Here is a 16,080-nt window from a genome sequence, read left to right as displayed (position 1 = left end):
AAGTATGACATGGTGATCATATAGTACTAATGAGCCTTCTGAGGGTGGTCAGATGGAGATTAGCTTAGCAGTAACTGAAGCTAATTCTAGGTTACCTGCATATATTAAACTGTTGCGATTAATAGCAAATAAAAGAAAGTCAGCAACAGTTATAATAGAGCAATGGGATTAAATGTGCAATCAGTGGAACTACAGGTGTTGTGCCACCAACTGTTTATTAATTTGCGTGGTGTACAGAGTGATCAGTTGTATTTAACATGTGGAAATTTAAAATGTGGTGGTAGTTTCATTAATAAGTGACAGTGATTTGTGTTAAACAAAAATTAACATAGGAACTTGGCTTTTACTTAGTGGTACTCGTAAGAGTTTAAGATTATCTTCTAAATTGGTGACGGGTCTACTGAATATGAAACATACAGTTATCACTTGCTTTTCTTAGTTTAAAAGCTATCGCTGATTTATGCACAAGAATTAATTTAAAAGTTGTTAAATCAGGATGGTTAATTAATAAATCCTACATTTTATTCAATATATGAAACATTACACTTTCTTACCAATTTGCAAAGTGTTACAAAACTTTGATGATAAAGGGCCTACAAATTAGAAAGACATAGAATTAATCTCCTTTTATGTGTGGTAAATGTTAAATACTAGCGATTGTTGTACTGTCGTAAGAGATTCCTGAATTTAGGCTTTCGTGATTGTGATTTGGGTAAGAGACATTTTAGGGCAGTACATTAATACTTGGTATTTATTACGACAAATATTTTATGTAGTTCTTGACGTTATGTGTAGCATTGTAAGATTCGAACCAATCACTATACTGATCCTTCATATTACAGGCTTTACGCTGGTGGACTTTATTTTATAATCAACATTTAATTCTAATTTATAAATAAGTTTGGCAGAGAATTATGTTCATTTTGCATGGAATAAACTATTAACAGGACCATTTCCATATTACTTTTTTTATATAACAATGCTGATCTTTTGAAGTCATAGCTATAATTGTAAGACTAGGTGGGACATTATAGTAAGCTGGTCATATTAAAGATCACTCTACAGCCTGACCATGAACTGTGTAATTTAATGTGTATGGAACAAGGAGTATTTTCATGCTTGCATCTTGTGTATGAAAACGACAAACACCTGTTTATTTCAACGTTGTTACTTTATTTGTAATTATAAAGTGAATTTTCATCATATTTTTTTTCCATTTTTTTTACTGTGGAAAGGAAAAATGTGTTGTGAAATATGTTCACATTACTTCATAAAATATTACAATGTTCTGATTTACACAATTTTAATGTGGCAACTAAATTAAATATTAGCTATGTTGTGCGGTTACAGTTAAATAAAATTACAATAATCCTAAATTTCAATATATTTTTTTAATGCTGGAGTGAAAGGAATGTCCTTTTCTGTAGTAATTTCACTATCGTTTTGTACCGAATCTTGCAGTCGATTCATTCATTCTAGTAAAATACAGAAATTTAGCTGCATTTGGGAAAGAGTTAATATATTTGGTGTTGATATAAACATAGTAAACTAAAACTTGTTTCAGCAGATTAATGTTTCTTTACGTTGGAAAGCTCCAGGAATCACTACACTGGCGACAAAATGGTAAAACAAGAAATGAAAAAATTAGAACTGGCAGTTGATTTTAAATATAACAGATTGACAGACGTAGTTTCTGAAGGCGAGTAATATTGTCATATCTGCAATAGCACTGCACTTCTGAGAAAAGAAGTACTCAAATGAAGCATTAAAATGATGTCTACTGAAAATTTTAGAAATTAATGAGCTTCAGTAACTCCTTCGTAATTGTGTATTAAGTTCTTCGGAATCACGATTGCGCTTGTAGCGGCAAATATAGTTGTTCAGCCACGCTTAATTTATTTAAAACTTGTTACCTCAGGAGTCCATTTTAAGTTGCTTCCTGGAAGTAACTGCCGCGAATTTTAGCGGTTGTTGCTGCATGACTATGTGTCCTCATATAGTTGGTGTGCAATGGTCTGAATCGTTAACGTAATAATATAAATGCTTGTTCACTGGAATGCACATTAGGTGGGTCCATAAATGTAACTAGTGATGTCAAATGTTCCATAACTATTGAGGGCTGAAATTTTCTGATAGTGTTTAGCGGAAATCAAAATAACTCTTTTCGAATCTAGGTGGTTTCCCTTCCCTGGATATTCTGTTTAAGTTGTATTTACAGCACTAGGCTTATTTTGGGGTCTATATTACATAAAATTCGTTTGAAAATTTATATTTGTTAGCTTCAGGCTGAAAGGTTTTGGTCATTCTCAGTGGTAATGTCGTTTTAAAGTTAGGAAGTCCATGGTTTGGAAGTATAAGAGATAATTGTAGGAGTCTAAACAGTACCGCGTAACACCCAAGAACAAAATGAAGTGTAAATGATGCTGAATAGAGATTTGTAATGGGTTATGGTGTTATCACAGTGACTGTCAAAATTCAAGCATATACTTCAGAGACAGTTTCATGGATCATACAACAGTACATTTATTGCAAACAAAGAAGTTAACTAAATATTTTGCAGTCTTACTAAATTCGTGTTGTTTACGCTCTGCAGAAATATATTGCTGTGTGAAAAACATGTATACATATTTCCTAATGGTTTCCAAACTTTTCAATTTGCGAAATATAAAAATTTTCTGACTAAAATGATAGGTTCGTAAACCGGGACGTAATTCGTTAATTGTCTGTTGCTTGAAGATAGAGACTCCACTACTTCAGTGTGAAAATGCGCTCTTGTCACAAGAATACTTTCTTTGGATGTTTTCGTGTTTTCGCAATAATGGCATTCCTCTCTGTACCTCGGACGCTCGTTGCCAGTACAAGGCCTTTCATCTTTGTTTCTCGCTTCTGTGGGGGGATAGGTATCTAAAGGGAACTGTTGTCTATCGTTACAGAGAGAAACAGCGGCACAGTCTGCGAATAGATGTAGCTGTAGTTTTTACATATGATACAAATGAAACAGCTATCCCCTTTTGCGTGTTTATGGAAGACGACAACAATCCATCATATTATATTCGTGGCGAAGCATTCACAACAGTCAAATTCAGTAATATTTCCTCACTTACAAAATGGTTTTCCATTGCGGAGGAAGAACTTCACACATACCTCCATTTATTGGTTTTGTATTTCGAAAAAGCTTTATCCACTCTTTGCTACTTTACGCATTTAGATAATGCACAGGTTTGATTAATTCATTAATCCTAAAACCTACCAAATGAGTGAATATCGCTTTATTCTACATTAATATTTCATGTCTCGTCGCTATTGTTTGTTACTTGATCGTTTTTCCCAAACTATTTCGTAACTGACGTAAACCAGAAACGGAAAGACTTATCAAACCGGAATAATTAATCCCCACCAATAGATGAAATATGAATACCAGTGATTTGCAGTACTTAGTTATGCTGTTCAAATAGCTCTGAGCACTATGGGGCTCAACTGCTGAGGTCATTAGTCCCCTAGAACTTAGAACTAGTTAAACCTAACTAACCTAAGGACATCACAAACATCCATGCCCGAGGCAGGATTCGAACCCGCGACCGTAGCGGTCTTGCGGTTCCAGACTGCAGCGCCTTTAACCGCACGGCCACTTCGGCCGGCACTTATGCAGTTCTCAATATCCTATATTAAATAAGAAATTTCTATGAAATCATCTTTCACTTGGTCTTAGGCGAGGGGGTGCATTGTGGGTCATAAGAACCGTCATGGAAACAGCCCTGGCAGAATTCATAAGAGGCAGACGAACATGTGCAAGGAACTACGGCAGGGGGTCAGTCTAGGTAAGTGATTTCAGAAAAGCCAACTCGGCAGAAACGCAGATTGTATCTCTAGGCTTTGCAGAAACAACGCAGACTGCTTTTAGCGAGCTGTGTGTGGCCCGGGGAATGTGGTCTGTTTTGTCAAGGTCGCGGAAGAACTCCTGTTGTGGACGTTACAGCTGGCAGTCAGAATTCGGCGAAAATCACAGGCCGCTAGCATCTGAGAGAGTTAATTGAGAACCAAAGCATTGAGGACACATTTGAAGCTGTGAGACACTGCCACGAGCTCAGGAGCCCCAAGACAAAATGGTTAACGAACTATCATAACAGCTGTCATTTGTTAACCTTGACAATGTAGAAGTTGGAGTGAGAAACAGAGCCGTCCTCTCAGAGGTTCAACCTTACCGGCCGATGCGCAAACAAAGGCGGAGAGAGGGAGACTGTAGGGGAGGGGGGGGGCTTAGTTTTGCAGGACAAGTATTGCGAAATTCGCAACTTGTTAACCATTTGAATTAAGAGCAATGGAGGGAGAACAATACCTTTTAAGACAGCTTCTCACTGATCAACATCCATAATGTTTCTCTCTCAACTAATCAAAATCACTTGGCACTAGGAAAACGCGGAGAATCTAGTCTTCCCTGTCAGCAGCGCAACGCAGAAAGTTACTTGGTAGGTTGGCTTCTTCACCGAGAGAGTTGATAGGTAAGACTCTCCTCAGCCAAGCACCAGCTCGGGCAGTGAACGACTGCGAGGCAACCCCTCACGCAGACTTCACTTCGGCGGTTTGAGGCTCTAATCTGTCTAAGCTGATAGATGCAATTTACTGATTCAGAGCCACTGACAGATTCTGCAGCCACTTAACCACCAATTGCGGATTATGATTACCGTGAGATGCAGCCATAATTGCCAGTCGAACGGCATGGAAAGTTGAGTCATGTTTCACGATGTACTGTAATTACACTTTTCATTCTCACATCTTTCCAAGTTCGGCCATAGATGCACATGAGTACCCTTTCGTAGCGCTCTCCTTCTTTATTCACTAACCTTCATCTAATACGGTGTTTTATCCAGATACACGTTCATCACTTGTCCAGTTTTACCAAAGCACTTGTTTTATTCTTGTTAAGGATTGTTAGAACATTTATTTAGCATTTTTGTGGCATAAACTGAGTTAATTGAGACCTTCGTGTAGCTCTGTAGATGTCGAACTCCTTTTTCATTGTTTTGGTATCCAACAAAGTTTCACATTTCAAGCCACCAACTCCAGCAAATCCACAAAGCCTTTTTTTTTTGTTTTGAGTTATCAGTCTTCAGACTGCTTTGATGCTGCCCACCAACCTCTTCATCTCAAAGCAGCCCCTGCAATCTACGTCCTCAATAAGCTACTGAATGTATTCCAATTTTCCAATATAGCTTTTACTCTCAAGTACCGTGGAAGTTATTCCCTGATGTCTTAACAGATGTCCTGTCATACTGTCTCTTCTTATTGTCAGTGTTTTCGTTATATTGCTTTACTCGTCAATTCTCTGCAGAACCTTCTCATTACTTACCTTATCAGTCCACCTAATTTTTAACATTCTTGTTTAACTCAGACGATTCGATATTCTTCTGGTTTTTAAAGAGTCTATTGCTGTGCTCCAGACGTAGATTCTCCTAAATTTGTTCCTCAAATTAACGTCTATATTTGATACCTACAGACTTAGCCAGGAATGCCCTTTTTGCCAGTCGGTTTTTATACCCTCCCTGATCCGTCCGTCGTGGGTTATTTTGCTGTCATGAATACCTTAACTACATCTACTTCGTGATCATCAATCCTGACGTTAAATTTCTCGCTGTTCTCATTTTTGATGCTTCTCATTGCTTTGGTATTTCTTCAGTTTACTCTCAATACATGTTCTGTACTCAACAGACTCTGTTCATTCCATTCAACAGATCCTGTAACTCTTCTTCACTTTCACTGAGGATAGCAAGATCATTAGCGAATCTTACCATTGATATCTTTCCACCCTGAATTTTAATTGCACTCTTAAACCATTTATTTCTGTCATTACTTCTTTCCTGTTGTTGTACGTGTTGTATTTCCCGTCTCTCCATATAGCTTACCACGGTTTTTCACAGAATTTCGAGCTTGCTGCTCCATTTGATACTGTCGAAATCTTTTTCCAGGTCGACAAATGCTACAAATGTGTCTTAATTATTCTTTACTCTTGCTTCCTCTATCAACCGCAAATTCAGAATTGCCCGTCTGGTGACTTTTCCCTTCCTAAAGCCAAACTGGTCATTAACTAACACATCATCAGTTTTGTTTTCGATTCTTCTGTATATTTTTCTTGTCAGTAACTCGGATGTACGAGGAGTTCAGCTGATTGTGCGATAATACTCGATCTTATCGGCACATGATCCTCGGAAGTGTATGATTGATGCCTTTCCGAAAGTCAAATGATATCTCCTCAGACTCATACATGCTACACATCAACATGAATAGACGTTTTGTTGCCACCTCCCCAAACGATTTTAGAAATGCTGATGAAATATTTATTTTTACTGCCTATTTGATCTAAAGTCTTCCAGAGCTCTTTTAAATTGTGGTTGTGATACTTCATCCCCTATCTTTTCCACGCTGACTCCTGTTTCCTCTTCTACTGCTTCATCAGACAGGTCTTCCACCTCAAGGAGGCCTTGACTATACTCTTTCCCACTGTTCACTCTCTCCTTTGCAATTATCTGTGGAATTCCCATTGCTCTCATGACGTTATCACCATTTCAATTTTCCCAAATGTTGTTTTGACTTTTCTCAATGCTGAGTCTGTCCTTCTGACTGTAATTTCTCTTTCGATTGCTTCATATTTTTGAAGCATTTTTTGTTAGCTTCCCTCCACTTATTATTTGTTCCATTCCTAAGTGACTTTTGTTTCTGTATTTCTGAATTTCTTGGAGCATAGTTGTACTTCCTCCTTACATCGTCAACTGAGTGACAGCTTACATGTCACTTAATCGAATGGAGTTGCTGCTTATGGTACATAAGTAACAGCAGGGGCAGTATGAGTTTCCAAGTTTTCAACTTACCTACTACCAACTATTTGCATTTACTAAAAATGCGATATGGAAGTAAGAAACAGCACCCTTTAGAGAATCCCGAAACTTTTTATCCGACTGCACATTTGATTCTACAAAATCTATCGAATTCATTTCTTTGTACAAAATTTTCTATAAGAAATTTTGTACATTATCTCCAACCTAACGAACTATTGCTTATCACGTGATAATTATTGTAGTCGGACAATATGAAAGAGAATTGTAGGAAACAACCGGGCTTCAGTATATCGTGCATAGTATACAACTAATAATCTTAGAGACATGAGGCCTTTTATACTTTTTATGTAGATAACCGTTTGTGTATACGAGGTGCCTTTTCATATAGTGTGGGTAGTAGGCGGAAGGAACGGATCAATCGCTCTGCTAATTTTGGCAGTGTGTCAGTGTCCTTAGCGCTGCGATAACGTGGAAGTCATACTGCTTCTCTTTCACAACCGGTCTATTAACACATATAAATATCCAAGGCAGCTAGGCATGTGTACAACAAGATTTCTTCGTCTACCAGGGACTTCTTTATTTTACTATTTATTTTATTACATGTATCCTCCTGATTCTGATGTGAGTTACCTGATTCGTACTCCTCCTAGTTTCTCGTTATAATACTGTAAAATATCTCATGAAAAGGACAGAAAGCGCTATAGTGAAATAATACGCCCAGCGTATGACAATTTTTACCACTTATTCCATCCGAAAGACAGCTGCAATCGTAGAGATTGAGTCCTAAATTGAAGGCTAATGACCATCAGCCTCGGTTGAATGAAGTTAACTTGTAGATCTGTGCAAAATAGATCTGGACTCTTGAATCCACTACGAAGTTCACTCAAGCGCATCACTATTGCATTTTTAAAAAATATCATCTATACATCGATATTCTGTTATGTCATAGTGTCAGTCACTTCTTAAATTTTGAAAACCGACGGAGAAATTCGTCGAGCCCTCGAGAATAATTTAACTACGCGGTACAACCACATTTACTTCTAACGGAGTTACTTGCTTCGGGCGACATGGGCTATACTAAAATAATAAAATACAGGCGTTGTTTCATCTCACCACTGTGGAAACCATGTTGTCACACGTTGGCTTCCACAACCGTTGAACAGAACGACGTCCTGTACTTTATGATTGAGGATACCTATTGACGGATGAAACTGTTAATGCCGTTGTATCGGATAAGTAAGTCTTCCTCAATTTTAGTAGCTTTTTAACTCGTTCTTCATTTCATTGCTTATTTGTACTAGTTTCCCGTAATTTCGTTCATAATAATAAATTTCTTACTTTCCATAAACGATTTTCATTCCTGATTCTTCTGTTCTTTGATATAGAGAGCTAAACAGTCTCCAGGCAACTGAAGGTTCTTCGGGTAAATTACGCTGGCACACATTTCGTTACGTTTTCTCAGTTTCGAAACCTGAAATCTTCCTGTAGGTGTACTGAGTAAAGTTAATATGATAGGGAGTGCCATTGCCTGACGCTTCTTTCAATTGTCAGCTTCCCCTTTATCCTGAAGATATCCCGTGGAGACAGTATAATTGATTTAGCTAATCTTCAGAATACTACAATAATTAAATCGAGCCCTTGTTTCTAAAGAGTTGCTCGCACTTAGGTCAACAGAACTTGATCTGTTCGTTGTCTCATTTCTTCTAATCCTATTTTTTTTCTCATCTTTCATCTTCGCGTTTCGTATATGTCGGCGGCTAATGACCTCTTTGTCGACGGGACGTTAAACACAAATCTCCTCCTCTTTCTGCTTTCTTATGTGTCGTCCCATTTAACACATTATAATTTCTGTTGATTTCTACAACCTATTTCCATTATTGTTTCTCCATGTAAGACACACGGAGAAACTTTGGCACATTCGGTGAACAACAGCGTTACAGCTAAACATTAGCATATCGCTTAATGGACTTCATGACATTTAATGCCACTGATGACCACCTTCATACTCACCACAGTTCAAAGCTCTCAACCGCAGTGACCGCAGAGCAGTGCGGTTGCTGGTTTTACCGCAGTTACCGGACACCACGTAAACAGTGCTTGAAAAGCAGTGTTAGAATGTATCACGCACGTATATGAAAGCAACGAAGTGCGTCAGATGTCAAACTGGAGCAATCGCGCTTATGTCCATGTGCAGAAGACAGCTTGATTAACGCCTAGTGCGCACAAAGCTGAACATGTCCATCCGAATGATATGAAGCAAAATGGTCATCAAACGACGAAGGGATGATTGGTTTGCTAATATCATGCACATTCTATCCGCCTGTGGCAGTGTATTACTTGAATCGTTTGGAGCGTGGAGTAGTTCAGTCCCATTCGGTGACAGCACTTATCACTGTAAAAAGTAGTAACCGCTATTGCGTATATTAACATTTTTCAAAAATAAGTGTAACGTAAAGGGCTGAAGGCTTAGTGGTTCCATTTACAGAAGGAGCGTGTGGAAGAACGAGCGTTTGACCGCCCCTTTTCAGTCCAGTTCTGAAATTTTACTTCTGCCCCAGTACGTACACTGGAAGATATATTTTTTCCCTTTCAGTTAGTTTGATGAAGTGTAGTCGATTTACATCTAGTGAATCTGAGGAAACTGGATCAGAACATCGTACAGAGAAAGTTTTGTTATTTAATCAGCAAAAATAAAGACGGTAGAAAACGTAGACTGGAAACAGCACTATTCTTAAAAAGAAAAATTATTTAACTTCGAACAGAAATTTGAGTTTTAGAATTTAAGAGTAAAATCACCTCGGATTTCACGCCGAGGCGCTACGAACGGAACACAGGAGCTTTTGACAGCTGTCTCTGCCATCGCCATCACAAGTAAAAAACCACCGACGCCTTGTCTGTCACAGTGTTCCCCTTAAATCGGCGTGATAGCAGTGCCACGTTTGAAACTGTTTCTCCTGTCTCCATGTAAACTTCAAGCATCCGATTTTTATTCTGCTCAATATTTTCTGAATATATTTGTTTGAATTACAACCTCGTATGGGACAAGGTACTGAACGATAAGGGATACAGACGAAATGAATATAGAAGCTTTTGAAATGTGGCACTAGATAAAAATGCTAAAGTTTAGATGGATAATCAGGATAGCCACTGAAACAGTTCTCCATCTTACTGGGGAGAACAATTTCTTAATTATCAAGGAGTAATTCTTTTTCTAATGGAAGGAAGTCTGCGGGGTAAAAACTGGGCGATGTTGACGAGAATAATACATGAAAACAGCAACCAGGTTAAAATAACGCAGGGTGTAGCGTTTGGATATGGTCTCTGCCTGCTGAGTACCTTAAACACTCACAGCAAGTTACAAGCGGCGCAGAATTTTTTTAACACTAATATGTTTCTCGTGCGATTATCTTTGACCACTGTTAAAAGTATAATTATTACAAAAACACCACGCAGTGGAAGAAAGCAGGACTGCGATTGGTAGCAACAAACAATTAAAAACAAAAATAAGAAAATGAACACACAGGTGTAGCTTTTTGTTGCTGTCGACTGGTTACGCGCGTAAGGACTAGACAACTGCCTACAAAATTCCTAAATTTTCTTGATGAACTTGGTGTACGGTAGTAGTCTGGGAAAGTTGTCCATGGGAGTTCGTATGCTGAATAACGTACTGGCACATTCCTTACAGCAAACTGTGACTCTTGCGGTTCTTTCGGGGTGTGAAATTTCGTACCAATCTCCTAGTGAGCAATTCTTCACTCAATTAGTTACAACCCCATCCACATGTTGGAGAACCATGACAGTTTGAGATTGAATTTATAAGGATAGATTGCCACCAGGATCGGAACTCATGAGCGTATTTTCTTTCGTGGTGATGATACTAAGCTAATTACCATCCCTGGTATTTGTAGCAACAAATTAGCTGTCCTACGTCGTAAAAGACGTTTTGGCGTACCAACTTACACCGTCCAAAGGAACTGAGGTAGAAGCTAGCTTCACATGTGCGTAGTGCCATGACTCCACGGCGAGAGGTGGTTCTCACGTTAAGTAGTCGTGAGGTGTCACCACCTTACAAATGAGGAAATATTACGTTCATCGTTATACATTAAATTAAACCTTTGTAAAATAACAAATGGTAAATATCCAGCTACAATATTTTTAAGTCAAAAGTTAATAACCATGCTCATTTCACCTTCGTACCTACAGCAGGTACACACAAAATCACACAAAAAACAGAATTTAGAGCTTAAACGAGTAAATGAATTTCTGACAACTTCATGTGTATTAGGTAAAATTCATAGAATACATTTGTGCTTAGAATTTCAGTGAAATATCAAACCACATAATTTGAAAGGCTTATTAATAATTTTATATTTTGCTGACATGATGGTTATTTCTGTTAAAAATAACGCTTTCATTTTTTTTTTGGTGCTTAAATTGTTGAGGGAATGAGTGTGGTATACATCCGGTGTGAATTTTTCAAATCGTAAGTAACGAAGTATAGACAAGTGCGTGAATCTGAGTGTGGGATGCTGATTGTATGCCATATACAAATCAGTAGCTGTATATTGTGAAGCAGTCATTCTACGATACTTTGGAGTCATAATACCTAGTTCAGTCGTTCAGTCGATTGATGACGAGATTCATTCGCTTTCATTTGTTTTTCTGGATCTTGGTACCTAATAATGATGTCTAAAGTAAATACAGAACTGGATTGCTTCAAGGCGTAAAACGTTGGATTCTGTGGATTAAAATCTTAAAGTGGTTGGCTATATAGGGAATCGACCAAAGAGAAGTGAGATATTTCGCGCGCATTGAGTCTATAAGGAGGACTAAGATATGGAGCTATGAGGTTCAAAATGGTCCAAATGGCTCTGAACACTATGGGACTAAACATCTGAGGTCATCAGTCCCCTAGAACTTAGAACTACTTAAACCTAAATAACTTAAGGGCATCACACACATCCTTGCCCGAGGCAGGATTCGAACCTGCGACTGTAGCGGTCGAGAAGTTCCAGACTCAAGCGCCTAGAACCGCTCCGCCATACCGACCCGCTGCACCCATGAGGACTTTGTGTTCATCTCTGATGACGGTCAGTCATGCCGACAGTGGGCTCAGGGTAATTGTGAAATTTATGACACTGAAAGCATCTGAAAGTAAGAATGAACTTAAATGACGGTCAAGCAAATTCCCTGATTTTCCTGCTAAACTGTGATTTTATTCCGCATAACTACACTGCTTGTGGCATGCTGTGCAGTTGTATTAGATAAATCTCTGAATTCAAAGTGAACATTGGCAGAACGGTTTGGAAGCATTCCAACCAGGAAAATATCTTGCGTATTTTCATTGTGAGGTCGGGGTGAAAATCTTAAACTGGCTGCTACTGAGAGATTGTTGTTCTTGTGAGTTGCTTAGTACAAACTGTGTTCAGTTTCGTGATTTATGGTCAAAACTAGGAACTAGTTCGAACTTGGTGCCATAAATTTCTAATTAACACGTGACATTAAATGGGAGTTTTGATTACTCGAGTTTCAGTCATTTACTACTTAGGGAAGCGTGAAACTGGAAATAATTGCCACCAAGCGCCATAGAAACTGGTATATACATGCGTACTCAATTACAGAGATATGTAAACAGGCAGAATACGGCGCTGCGTTTGGCAACGGCTATATAAGACAAGAAATATCTGGCGCAGTTGTCAGATCGGTTACTGCTGCTACAATGGCAGGTTGTTAAGATTTAAGTGAGTTTGAAGGTGGTGGTGTAGTCAGCGCACGAGCGAGGGGACACAGCATCTCAGAGGTAGCGATTAACTGGGGTTTTTCCGTACGACCATTTCACGATAGTACCGTGAATATCATAAATCCGGTAAAATATCAAATATCCGACATCACTGCAGCCGGAAAAAGATCTTGCTAGAACGGAACCAATGACGACTGAAGAAAATCTTTCAACGAGACAGAAGTGCAACCCTTCCACAAACTGCTGCAGATATCAATGCTGGGCCATCACAAAGTGTCAGCATGCGAGCCATTCAATGAAACATCTTCGATATGGGCTTTTGGAGCCGAAGGCCCTCTCGTTTATCCTTGACGCCTACACGACACAGAGCTGTACGCCTCGCCTGGACCCGTCAACACCGACATTGGTCTTTTGATGACTGGAAACGTGTTGCGTAGTCGGACGAGTCTCGTTTCAAATTGTGTCGAGTGGATGGAAGTGTGCGGATATGGAGACAACCTCATTAATCCATGGACCCTGCATGTCAGCAGTGGACTGTTCGAGCTGTAATGGTGCGGGGCGTGTGCAGCTGGATTGATAAGGGCTCCCTGATACGTCTAGATACGACTCTGACAGGTGACACGTACGTAAGCATCCTGTATGATCAGTTGCATCTATTCATGTCCACTGTGCGTTCCGACGTACTTGGCAATTCCAGCAGGATAATGCAAACACCCCATACGTGCATAATTCTTACAGAGTGGCTCCAGGAGCACTCTTAGAATTTGAACACTTCCGCTGCCCACCAAACTCCCCAAACATGGACATTATTGAGAATATCTGGGGTGCCTTGTAACGTGTTGTTCAGAAGGAATCTCAACTTTTTCGTACTCTTAGGGGTTCATGGACAGACCTGCAGTATTGCAGTTCTCTCCAGCACTACTTCAAACATTAATCGTGAGCACGCCACGTCGTGTTGCGGCACTCCTGAGAGCTCGCGTGGGCAGTATACGATATTAGGCAGTTTCTTTGGCTCTTCAGTGTATTACTGCTTGGTTTGGTAGAGAGAAATGTACGTCGCGCTAGGGCAGGCGTGATCTGTGGAAGACCTCAGCAAAAGCTTAGGGAATATTGTGTATAGGTCAACGAACCACTCCACCGCATGGTGTTTAAGTCTGGCAATATAGTATTCAATGCGTGAAGTGTTGGTATGCCACGTCCCACAGAATATATTCCATCTTCCTTAACGAAATCAATGGCAGAGGTACGCCAAGATATTACTTTTGGAATATTTCCCTATGAAACCTAATCTTTAGTCGGGTTGGTGTGATTGGTGAATAAGTCGAAGCCTTGTGCTTTATAATGAGTGTAAGGACAAAGCAGTTAATAAGACCGCTTGGATCTGAATCTACTATCGGAGCCTCCAGCGCTGCTGCCGATAACAAGCAGTGCGCTTTGGAGTAGCAGAACGTAAGCTGCTTACCGTAAGCCGGCGCCACAATTGATTATCATAGCGCATTGCCGTCGAATTGACTATGACCTGGAAACTTGAGTTAGCGAGAGATTTACAGGATCGGTTCAGTGTTGTATGTGTTCACCACATGCTCCAGACTACTGAAAGGCCATGACGGTTCATTTCTTTTTGCAGACTAATATGAGTGTAAGTGCATAACTTTCTGTAAATGATTGAGGACACTGTATGAATAGCATTAGATCACTGTTTACTTCGTTTGCTGACTAATAATAATTCTATGGCGAGTAGTACGTTTTGAGATTTGTTAGAGATTAGTTACTTCCTCCACGCACATGTGGCACAAGCAAGCCATTAATTTGTACTTTTCCCTGTGTAGTATGTCAGATATTAAAGTGTGCACAGGTGGATGCCAAATGTGAAGTCTATACTAATAGGCGTAGTCTACTTCACGGCGCAGCTACGACTGTGCAGAAAACATCAAGCACTAAATTGTGAACTTAGAAAAACAATCAAGCGCTCACATATCACATTTACTGGTGACCGATTTCAGTCCAAAGATGGACCATCGTCATGCAGTACTACAAATTTGACGTCAGATGCAGCTGACGGCATATGGAGACTGCGCCGTGGGTCTGTCTCCAAACAACAACTTTGGAGTACAGTCTGAAGATGATACGCTACTGGACTGAAATAGGTCCCCAATAAATGTGATTTTTGTGCGATGTAGAATCTTTTTCTAAGTGCAACTGTGAAACTGAACGCTGTTATCGCAAATGTTTTTCGAAAATATGTGAGTAAATTGTGATACGTGTTTGCTGGTAGATTGTTAGACGAAGAGAAAAAGAACTAACACGAAGAATGTGTTGCATATTCAGGCATCAGTTATTACAGTATCTGTACATGTACACCTAAACGCCTGTGTCAATCCACGACCGGTTACAGCTTTCACATCAAGGTCATTTTTAACTGAATGAGGAATTGTAGTGAGGTGAAGCAACCTCTATTCAAATTTGCGTGATCGCGTGAATCGAACGAATATAATACGGAAAATCGCGAAATTCACTTTAAATTTTGAAACACACCACATGTAAAACCTCAGTACACGTGTAACCTAATTGTTTTACATATATGCAGACTGATACCGATATCGCATAGTTTGTTTTCTCATTCAAAGGAATGGTAGTTCCATCAGAAATGTTATCAGAATGACTCCCGAATGTTGCGGCTAGATGCTGTGTATCGTACGAGTTTAGATCAACTCGCCAGAGCCTTGAACGAGAGACATTAGATGGCTCAAATGGTTCAAATGGCTCTGAGCACTATGGGACTTAGTCCCCTAGACTTAGAACTAATTAAACCTAACTAACCTAAGGACATCACACACATCTATGCCCGATGTAGGATTCGAACCGGCGACCTTAATAGCAGCGCGGTTCCGGACAGAAGCGCCTAGAACCGCTCAGCCACAACGGTCGGCGTGGGACATTAGAAACCCATTTCTATGCTAATGTTTCAGTAAGCGACGATCGACTGTGCTCCCCTTGACTGTCCGTTACTCAATGTACACTCCAGTTTCTTTTCAAATCGCGGGCAAGATAGTTGTGGTAAGAAGAGTTTCCCATTTGGGAAGAAACTGGATGGGATATCCCGTACCGGCGTTTGGCACATGACGAAGGAAAACCATGGTCAGGGGTGGAGCTGTTTAAATTTCTTTCTACGACAAAGTAGTCGACGGTTCCAAATAAAATTAAATTCTTTTGTGCATTGAACTGCTTCGTACTTATGGAATGTACAATATTTCTATGTGATAGGGAGACGTGACATAAATGATAAATATTCGTTAGCATGTGTGTGAACTACAAAATCTGATAAAATTATCCGAATACCCCTACGTAATGTGGAAACGATCACTAGGTGTCACGAGAGGCAGACTCGTCGGATTAAAAGGCGGGGGGTGTATTGTCTAGGCGTTAGAGAAGGGGTAACAGAAGAATGTGTGGGTCAGGAGAGGTCACTGACTTCGAACTGGACGAGCATTTAAATGTCACCTGAGTGAC

Source organism: Schistocerca americana, chromosome 3 (assembly GCF_021461395.2).
Source record: "Schistocerca americana isolate TAMUIC-IGC-003095 chromosome 3, iqSchAmer2.1, whole genome shotgun sequence".
In the NCBI taxonomy this organism is placed as follows: domain Eukaryota; kingdom Metazoa; phylum Arthropoda; class Insecta; order Orthoptera; family Acrididae; genus Schistocerca; species Schistocerca americana.
Note: the sequence above shows the minus strand (reverse complement) of the source record.